Below are 17125 nucleotides of genomic sequence, written 5' to 3'. Positions count from 1 at the left end.
ATGCAAAGTGTGTGCTAAGTCGCTTCAGTTGTATCCAACTCTTCGCAACCCTACAGACTGTAGCCTGCCAGGCTCCTCTGTCCATGGGATTTTCCAGGCAAGAATACTGAAGTCGGTTGCCATTTCCTTCTCCCAGGTATCTTCCCGACCCAGGGATCTAAACTGAGTCTCTTATATCTCAGGTGGTTTCTTAACCACTAGTGCCAGTGGGGAAGCTCTTCAATATATATGGAGTACTAGATGAGCTATATGGTAGTTTTCTTTAATTTTAAATATGCATAATAATGACCCTGGATTGTCCTTAGGTCTTATTTTTTTTTCTATTATGTTTGATCACAGGATACTGAATATAGTTACCAGTGCTATAGAGCAGGACTTTGATAAACAATGGGTTTATAGTATCCTCTATATAATAGTTTGCATATGCTCATCTCAAACTGCCTCTCTCCCTTGACCACCACAAATCTGTTCTCTATGTCTATGAGTTTGTTTCTGTAAATAAATTCCTTTGTGTTGTATTTTAGATTCCATGTATAAGTGGCATCATATATTTGTTTTTCTCTGACTTACTTCACTTATATGATAATCCCTATGTTCATCCATGTAGCACAAATGGCATTGCTTCTTTTTTTATGATGGAATAGTATTCTATTGTATATGCGTACAACATCTTCTTAATCAATTCATCTGTTGGACACAGGTTGTTTCTTGACTATTGTAAATACTGTTGCTATGAACATAGGGGTGCATGTTCCTAGTTTTAGGAGTGTGAATTATAGTTTTCTCTGGATGTATGTCTGGGAGACCGATTAGTGGACCATACAGAAAGACCTACATTTGTCTCTCCTTGGCTTATCTTTTATTTCTTCTTCAGCCTATTAATGCAAGTCTCCTCACTTATCTTTCTGCCCTCAGTCTATCAGTTCTGGCCCAGCTTCCAGAGAGGTCTCTTGGAAGACCTCTTCTGAAGGCATGTGTGGTCCTCAGGTTCCCACATGGGTTCTCCAGCTTGTTTAATGTATATGTTTCTAAATTCACCAACACCCATTTGTGGAACACCTACTGTGACAAGGAGAGTCACTGAGAATACAGTGGTACTCGCGATCCATTTGCAAAAATATTCATCCTATAAACAAAGAATACAATTTAACCTACTCCCTCATCTGACTTAGCATTTGAGAGCAAGAGTGATACCTTGTTCATCTTTGTGTGCCCAGCATCTATGACTAACTCAGATTTTGGGTATGGTGCATATTTGAAAACTTCTTTGAAGAACTATGTAAATGTATTCAATTCCTCTTATTTAAATAGTTAGAGTATTTACATGTGATAGCAATTGGATAGCTCTCATTGACTGAATGCCTAATATGGGTGAAACAATTTCCATACTTTCTCTCATTCTCATAAAAACCTTACAAAGAAGATAAAACTCATGCGATTAGGAAACTTTCCAAGTCTTTGTAAAGCATCAATGGTGTCTGAATTCAGAGTTACCAGCTTCCAAATTTTTTCCAGAAAGACATCAAATGGTGAAATGATAATAGTATTAATTGAGTTAATTTAATGTATGAGTTGGTAATTGTTCTTGATTCACATAGATACATGATGAATATCACTCCCCCAAAGAAATAAAGTATCACCAGGCAAAACCAAAAGGGAAAAATACACAGAGGCACCATTCTGAGCAAAAGTTGAAATTATTATTTTGACTACGAGTGTGCCAATATGTATCAGAAACTTGAGTTTTCAGCAAATGAGACAGAATTATACAGAAAAGAAGACACATGGTATCTGTTACTATTTAATAAGGGAAGCTTTCAATTTTTTTTCTTCCAGAACACAGTTTCTTAAGTTTTAACTTGCTAAAGAATCACCTGGAGATCTTGTTAAAACACAATTTATACAAACTTAATACCCAGAGTTTCTGATTTAGGATGGAGTCTGTGGATTTGCATGTCTAGTAAGCTCAGAGTAATGACAGTTGCTGTGGTTTGAAGACCACATTCAGAGAATCACTGCTTAGAAGCAAAGCCCTCTGAGGTTCATGCCACACAGGCCTCAAGATTCCCACTGCTTTGTTTCCATGCCTCTGGTGTTCAGTTCAGTTCAGTTGCTCAGTCGTGTCCGACTCTTTGCAACCCCATGAATCGCAGCACGTCAGGCCTCCCTGTTCATCACCATCTCCCGGAGTTCGCTCAGACTCATGTCCATCGAGTCCGTGATGTAATCCAGCCATCTCATCCTTGGTCGTCCCATTCTCCTCCTGCCCCCAATCCCTTCCAGCATCAGAGTCTTTTCCAATGAGTCAACTCTTCGCATGAGGTGGCCAAAGTATTGGAGTTTCAGCTTTAGCATCATTCCTTCCAAAGAAATCCCAGGGTTGATCTCCTTCAGAATGGACTGGTTGAATCTCCTTTCAGTCCAAGGGACTCTCAAGAGTCTTCTCCAACACCACAGTTCAAAAGCATCAATTCTTCGGCGCTCAGCCTTCTTCACAGTCCAACTCTCACATCCACACATGACCACAGGAAAAACCATAGCCTTGACTAGACGGACCTTAGTCGGCAAAGTAATGGCTCTGCTTTTGAATATGCTATCTAGGTTGGTCATAACTTTTATCCCAAGGAGTAAGTGTCTTTTAATGTCATGGCTGCAGTTACCATCTGCAGTGATTTTGGAGCCCCCCAAAATAAAGTCTGACACTGTTTCCACTGCTTCCCCATCTATTTGCCATGAAGTGATGGGACCAGATGCCATGATCTTCGTTTTCTGAATGTTGAGCTTTAAGCCAACTTTTTCGCTCTCCTCTTTCCCTTTCATCAAGAGGCTTTTTAGCTCCTCTTCACTTTCTGCCATAAGGGTAGTATCATCTGCATATCTGAGGTTATTGATATTTCTCCTAGCAATCTTGATTCCAGCTTGTGTTTCTTCCAGTCCAGTGTTTCTCATGATGTACTCTGCGTATAAGTTAAATAAGCAGAGTGACAATATACAGCCTCAACGTACTCCTTTTCCTATTTGGAACCAGGCTGTTGTTCCATGTCCAGTTCTAGCTGTTGCTTCCTGAGCTGCATACAGGTTTCTCAAGAGGATGGCCAGGTGGTCTGGTATTCCCATCTCTTTCAGAATTTTCCACAGTTTATTTTGACCACACAGTCGAAGGCTTTGGCATAGTCAATAAAACAGAAATAGATGTTTTTCTGGAACTCTCTTGCTTTTTCCATGATCCAGCAGATGTTGGCAATTTGATCTCTGGTTCCTCTGCCTTTTCTAAAACCAGCTTGAACATCAGGGTGTTCACGGTTCATGTATTGGTGAAGCCTGGCTTGGAGAATTTTGAGCGTTACTTTACTAGCATGTGAGATGAGTGCAATTGTGCGGTAGTTTGCACATTCTTTGGCATTGCCTTTCTTTGGGATTGGAATGAAAACACCTTTTCCAGTCCTGCGGCCACTGCTGAGTTTTCCAAACTTGCTGGCATATTGAGTGCAGCACTTTCACAGCATCATCTTTCAGGATTTGAAACAGCTCAACTGGAATTTCATCACCTCCACTAGCTTTGTTCGTAGTGATGCTTTCTAAGGCCCACCTGACGTCACATTCCAAGATGTCTGGCTCTAAATTAGGGATCACACCATCATGATTATCTGGGTCATGAAGATCTTTTTTGTACAGTTCTTCTGTGTATTCTTGCCACCTCTTCTTAATATCTTCTGCTTGTGTTAGGTCCATATCATTTCTGTCCGTGATCAAGCCCATCTTTGCATGAAATGTTCCCTTGGTATCTCTAATTTTCTTGAAGAGGTCTCTAGTCTTTCCCATTCTGTTGTTTTCCTCTATTTCTTTGCATTGATAGCTGAATAAGTCTTTCTTATCTCTTCTTGCTATTCTTTGGAACTCTGCATTCAGATGCTTATATCTTTCCTTTTCTCCTTTGCTTTTTGCCTTTCTTCTTTTCACAGCTATTTGTAAGGCCTCCCCAGACAGCCATTTTGCTTTTTTGCATTTCTTTTCCATGGGGATGGTCTTGATCCCTCTCTCCTGTACAATGTCACGAACCTCATTCCATAGTTCATTAGGCATTCTATCTATCAGATCTAGGCCCTTAAATCTATTTCTCACTTCCACTGTATAATCATAAGGGATTTGACTGATGTCATATCTGAATGGTCTAGCGGTTTTCCCTACTTTCTTCAATTTAAGTCTGAATTTGGTAATAAGGAGTTCATGATCTGAGCCACAGTCAGCTCCTGGTCTGGTGAGCTAGACTTAACTCAGATCTAGATTCCTAGAAAGGTTTGTACTAAGGATGTTTATTTATATACTTGCTTTAAATTGACCCAAGGGATCTTCCAGATCCATGGATCTGACCCAGGTTCTATGCACTGCAAGCACATTCTTCAACATCTGAGCCACCAGGGAAGCCCTAACTATATTTATATTTTATATAGCAATATAATATAACACACTATTAAGGGTAATTACTGTATGTTTTACGGATTAATTTACTGGATCACAGAGGGCCAGAGTGATGTGATCTCTAATGGGTCTGTAGTTACAATATTTTCAATTTAAATTTAGCAACTGATGCTTTACTTTCTTTTTTTTTAATGGAATAAATTGTGGTTTCTAAGGAGAGAATAGAATATTTCCTAATCTTGACTGTGGTCTTAGGCAGAGGAGGAGCCTTTGGAACTCATCAGAGGTCATCTGATGGCAATTGTGCTCCATTTGGACCCTGTGGGCCAAATAAAATAACATACGCCAGGGGTCCAGAGCAGTGTGTCCTGCAGATACCCTAAATACCTTTAGAGCCTTTTCTGGGGCATTACGTACAGCCCCTGGACTTTTTTTTGAGTTTATTGAGCCATATTTTTGCATCATAAATTTAATGTAATTAAATTGATCAGTCCAGTGGTTTTAGTACATTCACACTGTTGTACAACTATCATCATACCTGTTGTAGATTATTTCAACACCCAGTACACATTAGCCATCATTGTCCAGCCCCAGTGCCCACCCCAACCCCTCTACCAGCCACTAATGCACTTTCTAGCTATACAGTGTTGCCTTATTGGGACCTTTCACATAAGTGGAATCACTCAGTGTATGATCTTTTGTGATTGGCTTTTTTCACTTAACACAATGTTTTCAAGGTTGAAGTTTTACCTCTGTTGTAGTATGTATCTGCACACCATTCCCTCCCTAATAAGATTTTACTGTAATACATATTTTGTCCTTTAGTTGATGAGCACTTAAGTTGTTTCCATTGTGGGCTGTTTATGAATAAGACTCCTGTGAACATTCATGCACAGGTTTTTATGTGGACACGTGTTTTCCTTTCTACAGAGTATGTACCTGGGAATGAAATTATTGGGTCCTGTTCCCCTTTTTAAGGTTTTTTATTTTGAAATAAGTTACAGCAAGTTAGGAAAAAAAAAAAAGTTCCCAAATGTCCTGTGTACTTTTTACCCAGTATCCCACTATGGAACATTTTACATAACAATGATGCAGTATCATAGCCAGGACATTGACTTTTATAAACTACACAGGACTATTCTGATGCCTCCATTTTGACATGCACCGATGTGTGTGCATGTGTGTGTGTGTGGTTCTGTGCAATTTATCACTTGCATACATTTGTGTAATCACCACCATAACCAAGATGCAGAATTGTTGTCATTACAAGATGAAACCTCATGCTATCCATTTAAGGCCACACCCATCTTCCCCCATCCCTAACCTCTAAGGAACAGGAATCTGTCTCCATCTTTAGTAACCTTTTTTAAAGTAATGAAAATGTTACAGAATGTGTGTCTATTTTCAGGCTGTAGGAGCTATATGCAGACTGGGACATCAAAAGATCTATTTTCTAATTTAATCCACTGACACATTTTTTGAACTAATTTCAGCAATGCAATCAGTTTTAACAAATTCTTTTTTTCTTTTCTTCACTGAAACCAGGCCAAGGGAGAGTCCCTCAAATCTACTGCACAAGAGGTTTGATAAACTTAATTAAATAAGTGGCTGTTAATGCAAAATGCTTTACAAGCATTTATTTAATTACTAGAATTAATTTGATCTTATTTATATCTGTAGGCTGTGTATGTAGATCTGCAACTAAATTTGCAATCGTGGTAAATAGATTGTTAGGGACAGAGGAAGGGAGGAAAAAATAGCATGGAAACATTTTTAAGGGCTGAAAAATATGTACCGAGTAAATTTCTTGTCTATTTCTACAGTTTTACAATAGGAATATAAATGGTGGGGCAGAGTAAGTATTGCTCTAACCTTGGTACTTGAAAAGGTGAGGTCTAAATAAAACTGTTTTTCTGCCTGAATACTATCATTATCTTTAATGAAAGTGGGCATCACAAGGACATTTCAAATTGTTCCTCAGTTAATAAATTAGCTGCCAGAACTAGACTCAGAATATTTTCCTTAAATATGAAAACACAGATCCATCTGCCATGTCTAGCGACATAATACATCTGTTTATATTAATATAAAAATCCATTCTAAAGAGTCTTAATAGGTCTATCATTGTCCTTTTCATCAAAGAATACATACCTTTTGGTGTATCTGTTATATTAGACCTTTAATTGTAGCATGAGCATTTACTAGTTGATGTTTTTAGTGGTGACAATCTTTTTATTAAAATTTATTTTACAAAGTATAGTTGATTTACAATGTATTAATTTCTGCTGTACAGCAAAGTAATTCAGTTATATATATATATATATATACATTATTTTTCATATTCTTTTCCATTGTGGTTTATTATAAGATATTGAGTAGAGTTCCCTGTGCTATATATAGTAGGACCTTGTTGTTTATTCATTCTTTATATAATAGTTTATATAATAGTGTGTATCTGCTAATCCTAAACTCCTAATCCACTGCAACCCACCTCCCCTTTGACAACCACCAGTCTGTTCTGTGTCTGTGAGTCTTTTTGTTTTGTAGATATGTTCATTTGTGTCATATTTTAGATTCCACATAGAAATGATATCATATGGTATTTGTCTTTCTTTGTTTGACTTTTTTCACTTGGTATGATAATCTCTAGATCTATCCAGTGTTTCTGCAAATGGCATAATGTCATTCTTTTTCATGGCTGAGTAGTATTAATGGAGACAAATCTTAATACTGATAGAGCTTCTTTTGGTTTCCCTTCATGCTTCCATCTTCTTCCCAATAGGAAATGAGATGGTTCTCATATAGATGACTTCTAATGACCATTTAGATCTTGTAAAAGACACATCAGGTCATTTCATATGCAGTTGATGGAGGTCTCTTTATTTTTAGCTTGAATGGGTTTTGTAGAGAATAAGGAAACTGCCATAAAATTGCTCACGTTAGGGTCAATTCAATCTTTAGAAGCAATGGTGACACTCATCTAATATTCATTAAATGTTTACCTTTTAGATTTAGAGAAAAGTTCTTGTGCTTTTGGAACTTAAGATCTATCAGGGAGACCAAAAGGTGAATCCAATGATTACCATACACAATGAAAAATAGGATAGAAATGAATGATATATGCTGAGGCTCCACTGGTCAGAGAGGAAGACTTTGTAACTCAGGCTGGATAAAGGGAGATTTTTTGGAGGAAGGACTCTGAGATTTAGTCCCAAAGGACACACATCTCATGCATCCACATGTGACTATGTTGTGTCACTGTACCCAAGCTCCTCTTTTCCTAGAAGGACCTATCTGATTCAGCAAGGTAACACCTACTCAACTTTTAAAACTTAGCTTGAAGGTGGTAACCATGATAGTGTATCTTCTACCTCTACAGAAAAAAATAATAATCTTATAATTATGTAAAATATGTATACAACTCCCCACTAACACCAACCAAATAAATATATTGAAACAAGTCTTATTTCTATTTCTCCCCACTTCCCTCTTGCTCCTTTTACATCACCTTTTTTAAAAGAATGGGTTATTTTGTGAAGCAAAAATGCAAATTTGTATCTCCTTTCCTATGCAAACATTAGCATTTTATAAATGCTTTATTCTACTTTGCTTTTCTCTCATAACCATATATTTTGGAGCTCACATTGTAGGATTATGTGCAAAGCTTCATTCATTTTCAAACTCACCTATATTCTATGGTATGGATATACCACAGTTTAGTCCCCAGTATAGGGACATTTCAGATGGTTCTCTCATTTTGCTGGTGTAAATGGTGTAAAAATATCTTTATGAGTTCATTTTGTCTTAGTCAGCTCTGCCTCCTATGACAAAATGCCATAGAATGGGTAACCTGAATAGCAGACATTTATTTCTCACAGTTCTGGAAGTTGGAAAGTCCAGGATCAAGATGCCAGCTTATTTGATTCCTAACGATAACTGTCCTCTGACTTGTGAATGGCCTCCTGCTCACTGTGACTTGTCAGAGAAAGAAAATTCTCCTGTCTCTCTTCTTGTTCTTATAAGGGCACTAATCATATTGTGATGGCTCTACCCTTATGATATCACATAGACCTAATTACTTCTCCCAGAGGCCCTAATTCCTAATACTATCACATTGAAAGAATAGGGCTTCAATATATGAATTTAAGATGTCCTCAGTCAGTCTATAATACATTAAAAGATGTGAGGAAAGAGCAGTGTTTCTTAAATATATATATGTATGTATGTATATTTGGCTTTGCCACATCTTAGATTTGGCACAGAGGATCTACTTCCTCAACCAAGGATCAATCCAGGGTTCCCTGCATTGGGAGCATGGAGTCTTAGCCACTGGACCACCAGGGAAGTTTCATGGCCAGTGATACTTGAACCAAAGTGAGATTTCTAGGTCAAAGTGTAAATCCCATGTAATTTTGCTAATGCTAAATTTCACACTTAGCATTTACACAATTTTTACTGCCCTTACCCATATATTGGAGTGTGTTTTTCCCCACATACTGGAATATGTTCTTGATCTTTTGGGTTACTGCTAACTTGATATGTGAAAAATGACAAGTTTCAATTAGCATTTATTCTATTGTGAACAATGTCAGGTATATTTTCCCTGCTTTTAGGTTTATTTGCATTTATTTTCTTGTGAACTGCCTGTTCTTATCTTCAGCATATGTTTCAATGTATTGTTGACTTTTTCATTTTTATCTTAATTTTTAAAGTATATAAGAAATGTTAATACTTTATGATATAAATAATTATATTTCCCAGTTTGTCAATCTGTCTTTTTAATTTATGTTATCTGAAAATTGTTTCATTAAAATTTTTTATATAAATAAGTTCATCCATATTATTTTTATTGCTTTTGGATTTTGAATTATTGTTAGTTAAGTTTTTGCCATTTCCAGTTTGTAAAGAAATTCTTTCTTGTTTTCTTCTAATACATGTATATATTTGATTTTTTGATATTTAAATTCTTTGTTTGGAATTTTATCCTGGTCTGCAGTATGAGGAGTGGAACCAGCTATACCTTTTACTATGCAGCTTATGCAGCTTCCCAATTTTCTAAGAAACATTTATTAAAGAGTCATTTTTCCCCTATTGATTTCTGCTGCCTTCCTTTCAGTCAGTTCAGTCATTCAGTTGTACCCAACTCTTTGTGACCCTATGGACTGTAACACGCCAGGCTTCCCTGTCTATCACCAGCTCCTGATCAAACTCATGTCCATTGAGTCAGTGATGATGTCCAACAATCTCATCCTCTGTCATTCCCTTCTCCTCTTGCCTTAAATCTTTCCCAGAATCAGGATTTTCCAGTGAGTCAGTTCTTCACATCAGGTGGCCAAAGTATTAGAGTTTCAGTTTCAGCATCAATCCTTCCAATCAATATTTAGGACTGATTTCCTTTAGGATGGACTGGCTTGATCTTGCAGTCCAAGGGATGCTTAAGTGTCTTCTCCAATACCACAGTTCAAAAGCATCAATTCTTTAGCTCTCAGCTTTCTTTATTGTTCAACTCTCACATCCATACCTGACTACTGGAAAAACCATAGCTTTAACTAGATGGACATATGTGGGCAAAGTAATGTCTTTGCTTTTTAATATGCTGTCTAGGTTGGTCATAGCTTTTCTTCCAAGGAGCAAGCGTCTATTAATTTCATGGCTTCAGTCATGTCTTCTCTTCAGTTCAGTTCAGTTCAGTCGCTCAGTCATGTCCAACTCTTTGTGACCCCGTGAATCACAGCACACCAGGCCGCTCTGTCCATCACCATCTCCCAGAGTTCACTCAGACTCACATCCATCGAGTCGGTGATGCCATCCAGCCATCTCATCCTCTGTCGTCCCCTTCTCCTCCTGCCCCCAATCCCTCCCAGCATCAGAGTCTTTTCCAATGAGTCAACTCTTCGCATGAGGTGGCCAAAGTACTGGAGTTTCAGCTGTAGCATCATTCCTTCCAAAGTACACCCAAGGTTGATCTCCTTTAGAATGGACTGAATGGATCTCCTTACAGTCCAAGATGCATTCCCTTATCATATACTAAATTTCCCTGTGCACCTGGATGTCTTCTGGATATGCTGTTCTGGCCATTGTTCTCTTATTCGATGCATTCATCCATCATCCATCCACGTTTGATGCAAAGCCAGTAGAACTGACCTCACCACTTCTTCTTTTTTTTCAGTGTTTTCCTCGCTCAATTGATGTGCTTATTTCTTCTACCAAATGAGCATTATAATCAATTTGTTTAGAACAAATAAACAAAACAAGCACACAAACTGAACACCTAATGGTCTCTTGGTTAAACTTGTGTTAAATATACATATTAATTATGAGAGAAATTTTATCTTAAGAGGATGTTCAAGTGTATTTGTATTTTTAGGCGTGTGCTATAGTTTCCTAATTTTGCTGTTAGATGTTTCTCATAAAACTTATACTTGGAGATCTTCCTTTCTCCTTCCCTGACTTTCTGACTTTCTTCCTTCCTCTTGCCTGTTTTTCTTTCTTCTTGCCTTTTCTTTTCTTCTTTTGTGTCTTCTTCATTTCTTCCTTCATTCATTCTTTCCTTCCTTCCCTTCAGTGTCATAAAGGAGTGTCCTCTATCAATATTTTAAAACTAAGTTTGCCTGTATAGATGAAAGTTTTAGATTTCCATATGTTAATTTTATGGCTTACAACTTTTGTTTGTACTAATTTTACATTGATTATTTTAGTGTTTCTAGATATGTAATCTGATAATCCACAAAGAGTATTATTTCTTCCTTTCTAGTTTGTATGCCTCTAGTTGTTTTTTCTTATCTAATTTCTATGGCTGAAACTCTAACACAATCTAAAATATGCTTGCTTTTGTTCTTTTTCTGACCTGAGTGGGAAATTCTAGGAAGTGTTTTTACATTAATTATCTTTTTAAATGAGTGGAGAGATAATATCCTTTTTCTTTCTATTGTGATAAACCTATTTCTTTATCTATGCTAATAAATTTCCTAACATTGAACCTACTTGCATTTTTGAACTAAGTTCCCATTTGGTTTTTATGTTCTTTCTAAATATTGTATTGAGCTTCATTTGCTGCTATTTTTGTAATTTTTAAACCTGTATTTATAACTGAGTCTGCAATTTTTTCATTTGGTGTGATCTTTGTCAAGTTTTAGAATCACCTATATGCTTATTTCATATAACACATTTGGAAGATTTTTGGAGAAGTATAAGTAGCATTAGGATTATCTGCTCTTTAAAGGATTCTCTTGAGGAAACATTGGATCCTGTTATATTTTTCCTTGGGGAGCTCTTTAAATGATTTTTCTCTTTATTTTTTAAGTATTGATCTTTTAATAGTATGTATTAAAATTTTCCATCTGAATCAGGATTAATTTTGATGAGTTTGAGACCTTGAATTATTTGAGATCAGAACCATAACTCTTTTGTTTAGTTTTCTCAGAGGCCAGAAAATTAGTTACTGAAAATTAGTAGTCATACAGTAAACGTGTATAGAGTATTTGTTACACAATGCACTGGCAAGTGGTAGAGAAAGAACAATTCAATCAGCAAGTGTCATATTTGTGCTTCCTGGAAGAGTTGGTGGACTTAACATGTGTATTTACCTTCATCTCCTTCTAATACTTCACATAATTGATTTTTTAATGGTCTTGTCAGCAGCTGATCATAGAAACATCTTGTCTCTTACCACCTCTTAACCTTCAACTTTAATAACAAGGTGATCATAAAAGATCTAAAGTGCACCTGGCCAGAAGTTAGGGAAGCAAAAGGAGGAGCTAGCCTATCTGGAGTAATAGCTGGCTTGGCTGCCCCATGTTTACAACTAAAGTCAGCAGATAAGTGACAATGTGTATTATCTGCAATAGAACCTCATGCCCTACGTTGAACTCACAAATATAAAATGAATGTGTTTGCAGTGTCATTTCTACATTCCAAATCTAATGTAAAATATTCCTCTAAATGGTAGACTCTAGCAATGCCAAGAGAGAAGTCCTAAAGACATTAACATGATTTCATACTAAGTTGTCCAGCCAGTTAACCCTACAATAAAGCCCATGGAAAGCAAACCACAAACATTTGCTTAGTACTAACAATCAATATTTTGGAGACCACTGTTAAATATAAGTGGTCTACAAAAGGTTACCTGGCATTCCAGAAAAAGTCTAGCATAACTGATAAAATAGAGACCAAAAAGAAACACAAAATAAGAATACCAACTAAGCACGTGAGGGCACACACACATACACACACACTGCTACCTTGGAGGAAATAATGTACACAAAGTGAAGAAAATTTAAAAAAAAAAAAGACTTATAGTCAATACTTTCAAAGATTTTAGAAATATATCAAGAATTCTTTGCTATTAAAAAAAAGAAGAAGAAGAATACTCATAGGTGCCAAGGATGCAGGGAAAGACTGTAGGGAATTTAAAAATGCTGCAAGTAAACTAGCCAAAACCTGGAAATAATCTAAATTTTTTTCAATAGGTTGAAAATGTCTTTCAATAGATTAATTGTTTTACAAACTGTGATATCTATACCTTGGAACACAACTCATAAATTAAGCATAAATCAACTGTGGGCTTATGAAATAATTCAAACAGATTTCAAATGAATTATGCTGAGATAAAAAGTTAGTTTCAAGAGGGAATGCCTAGTGCAAGAGTTGGGGGATGACCAGAGGAAACAGCTATATGCCAGGTGGAAAGCATACTAGGCCAAATTGCTACAAGTCTGAAAGATCCAGAAGATAATTTGTCAAAGAAGTGGAAATCCACAGAATATCTGAAATGCCCTAATATTTAATTATTATGACATATTTTCTAACATATACATAAAGATAAAATAACATAGTTGTCCCCAATGTACCCTCCCCTCTGTTTCAACATTTATTTTTACAGTGTTGAAGTGGTTTCTATTAGCTCCTTATTTTTTTTGTTGGAGCATTTTAAAAACACTGTGAACATAATCATTTTATTACAAATCCCTAAGCATGTAGGGATTTGTAACAAAGACTAAATTCTTACTTTTAAAACATAATAACACTACCATCATCATAGCCAAAATTAAAAATACTTCAGTTCAGTTCAGTTGCTCAGTCATGTCCAACTCTTTGCGACCCCATGGACTGCAGCACACCAGGCTTTTCTGTCTATCACCAACTCCCAGAGCCTGCTCAAACTCATGTCCATCGAGTCAGTGATGCCATTTAACCATCTCATCTTCTATCGTCCCCTTCTCCTCCTACCCTCAATCTTTCCCAGGATCAGGGACTTTTCCATTGAGTCAGTTCTTTACATCAGGTGGCCAAAGCGTTGGAGTTTCAGCTTTGGTATCAGTTCTTCCAGTGAATGTTTAGGACTGAATTCCTTTAGGATTGACTGGTTTGATCTCCTTGCAGTTCAAGGGACTCTCAAGAGTCTTCTCCAACACCACAATTCAAAGGCATCAATTCTTTGGTGCTCAGCTTTCTTTATAGTACAACTCTCATATGAATCCATACCTGACTCCTAGAAAAACCATAGCTTTGACTAGATGGACCTTTTCAGCTTTCATTCCAATTCTAAAGAAAGGCAATGCCAAAGAATGCTCAAACTACCGCACAATTGCATTTATCTCACACTCTAGCAAAGTAATGCTCAAAATTCTCTACGTCAGGCTTCAACAGTACATGAACCATAAACTTCTAGATGTTCAAGCTGGATTTAGAAAAGGCAGAGGAATCAGAGATCAAATTGCCAACATCCATTAGATCATTGAAAAGGCAAGAGAGTTCCAGAAAAACATCTACTTCTGCTTTATTGAATATGCTAAGTCCTTTGACTGTATGGATCACAACAAAATGTGGAAAATTCATCAAGAGATGGGAATACCAGACCACCTGACCTGCCTCTTGAGAAATCTGTATTCAGGTCAAGAAGCAACAGTTAGAACTGGACATGGAACAACAGATTGGTTCCAAATTGGGAAAGGAATATGCCAAGGCTGTATATTGTCACCCTGCTTATTTAATTTATATGCAGAGTACATCCTGCAAAATGCCAGACTGGATGAAGCACAAGCTGGAATCAAGATTGTTGGGAGAAATATCAATAACCTCAGATATGCAGATGACACCACCCTTATAGCAGAAAGCAAAGAACTAAAGAGCATCTTGATGAAAGTGAAAGAGGAGAGTGAAAAAACTGGCTTAATACTCAACATTCAGAAAACTAAGATCATGGCATCCAGTCCCATCACTTCATGGCAATTAGATGGGGAAACAATGGAAACAGTGACAGACTTTATGTTCATGGCTCCAAAATCACTGTAAATGGTGACTACAGCCATGAAATTAAAAAAAAAAAAAAGAAAAGAAAAGAAAACATTTCAAGATAACTTAAGAAGTGTTGGCTATGATAGCTGGTAGAAGACTGCTGTACAGCACAGGGAGCTCAACTCTGCACTCTTTGACAACTGTGAGGGGTGGAATGGGGGTTTGTGGGAGGATAGTTCAAGAGAGAGAGGATATATGTATACATATAGCTGATTTATGTAGTTGTACAGCAGAGATCAGTGCAACATTGTAAAGTAGTTATCCTCCAATTAAAATTTAAAACATAAACATGCTTCTACATCAAAAAAATACTTCAAGATAGCAAATCCAATTTAAATATTTCTGGTTCTCTTAATTTTTTTCTTTGCTTTTTTTTGGAATCAGAATCCTAACAATGTCTGCAGATAGTGTTGGACTGATGTGTCTCCTGCATCCCTATTCTTCTTTTGCCATTTATTTGTTGAAGAAAATGAGTCATATTTTCCTAGATTCTGGATTTAGTTGTTTTTATCCTTTTGGATATAATAGGATCTTTATCTCTTACTATAGATTTCTTTGTCTCTTACTGTAAATTCCCTGGTGGCTCAGATGGTAAAGCGTTTGCCTGCAATGTGAGAGACCCGGGTTTGATCCCTGGGTAGGAAAGATCCCCTGGAGAAGGAAAGGGTAACCCACTCCAGCATTCTTGCCTGGGAAATCCCAAGGATCCTGGTAGGCTACAGTCCAAGGGGTTGCAAAGAGTCAGACATGACTGAGTAATTTCACTTTCTTTTTTTCTACTGTAAATTAGTGTTTAAATCTCAGTACTTGATTAGATTTACCTTCAGATTTGGGGCAAGAATATATCTGAGGTTTTTGTTGTTCAGTTGCCAGGTCTCCTTTCTGACTCTTTGTGACCCCATGGACTGCAGCACACCCTCCTACCTGTCCCTCACCGTCTCCCAGAGTTTGCCCAAGTTCATGGCCATTGAAACTGTGATGCCATCCAACCGTCTCCTCCTCTGTCACCCTCTTATTCTGCCTTTAGTCTTTCCCAGCATCAGAGTCTTTTCCAGTGAGTCTGCTCTTTGCATCTGCTTGCCAAACTATTGGAGCTTCAGCTTCAGCATCAATCCTTTTAATGAGAATTTAGGGTTTATTTCCTTTAAGATTAGCTGGTTTGATCTCCTTGCAGTCCAAGGGACTCTCAAGAGTCTTTTCCAGCACCACAATTTGAAAGCATCAGTTCTTTGGCACTCAGTCTTCTTTACAGCCCAACTCTCACATATGTAGATGACTACTGGAAGGACCATAGCTTTGACTATAGGGACCTTTGTCAGCAAAGTGATATTTTTGCTCTTTAACACACTGTCTAGGTTTGTCATAGCTTTCTTGCCAAGAATAAATCATCAAATTTCATGGCTGCAGTCACCACGAAATTTGCAATGATCTTAGTGCCCAAGAAGAGGAAATCTGTCACTACTTCTACCTTTTGCCCTTCTATTTGCCATGAGGTGATGGGACCAGATGCCATGGTCTTAGGTTTTTTGATATTGAGTTTTAAGCCAGTTTTTTCACTTTTCTCCTTCACCCTCAGTGAGAGACTCTTTAGTTCCTCTTTGCTTTCTGCCATTACAGTAGTATCATTCACTATCTGAGCTTGTTGATATTTCTCCTGGCAATCTTGATTCTTGCTATCTTAGGTAGTGCTGTCATTTTTTTTACTGGAGCATTATTGCTTTACTCTGTTTTGTTAGTTTCTGCTGTACAGCAAAGTCCATCACCTGTATATACATATATCCCCTGTTTTCTGAATTTCCACCTGTGTATTTCTTATTGTCTCACCTTCACAGGTATCTTAATAATTACTTTGTGGATGTTGAGGTTGATCAATGATGAGTTTGGGCATTATTAAACCATCTGCTGAAAAGATCCCATCAACTTTTCATCTAATAATTTAGCAATTCTTGATGATCATTTTCTAATTCTTTATTTCATTGGTTATTATAAAGGATGGTTTTCAAGTTCTATTATTGCTTTTTTACTTTCTGGATTTGGTTATTCACTAATGACATTTTTCATGTACTGTTAGATGACCATCAAATACAGTACATACAAGAGAGACAGGATATTATCTATATTATTTTCAGTTTTCATAATATGATTTTATTCTTTAACAACCCTTAGAGATTAAGTAATGGATATAAGTATCAGTAGACAGATAGATGGTAGGCAAATAGATAAACAGTGAGCTAATCTATTTTGTATATTTAAATATATACAGTGATTATTCTTTCTGATTCTCAAATTATTTCATCACATTGTTTCCTGTGCCATATTTGACATAACACCAACTTTGATAGCTTTCTTGCTTATTTTCTGGAAATGCAAGGCATTCTAATTTCATCCGGATACAAACAAGGACTCTATA

At 36.9% G+C, this 17125-nt stretch overlaps 1 protein-coding gene and 1 long non-coding RNA gene across 7 annotated transcripts in view; one reads left to right on the top strand and one right to left on the bottom strand.

The window, feature by feature from the left end:
- The window catches only part of CNTNAP5 (contactin associated protein family member 5), a 1071087-nt gene that overhangs the window by 674468 nt on the left and 379494 nt on the right, over window positions 1-17125 (top strand). The window lies entirely within an intron of this gene.
- The window catches only part of LOC120854700, a 381893-nt gene that overhangs the window by 339267 nt on the left and 25501 nt on the right, over window positions 1-17125 (bottom strand). The window lies entirely within an intron of this gene.

Source organism: Oryx dammah, unplaced genomic scaffold (assembly GCF_014754425.2).
Source record: "Oryx dammah isolate SB20612 unplaced genomic scaffold, SCBI_Odam_1.1 HiC_scaffold_27, whole genome shotgun sequence".
In the NCBI taxonomy this organism is placed as follows: Eukaryota; Metazoa; Chordata; class Mammalia; order Artiodactyla; family Bovidae; genus Oryx; species Oryx dammah.
The sequence above is the reverse complement of the archived record's forward strand: the minus strand, read 5'-3'. Positions and strand labels throughout refer to the sequence as shown.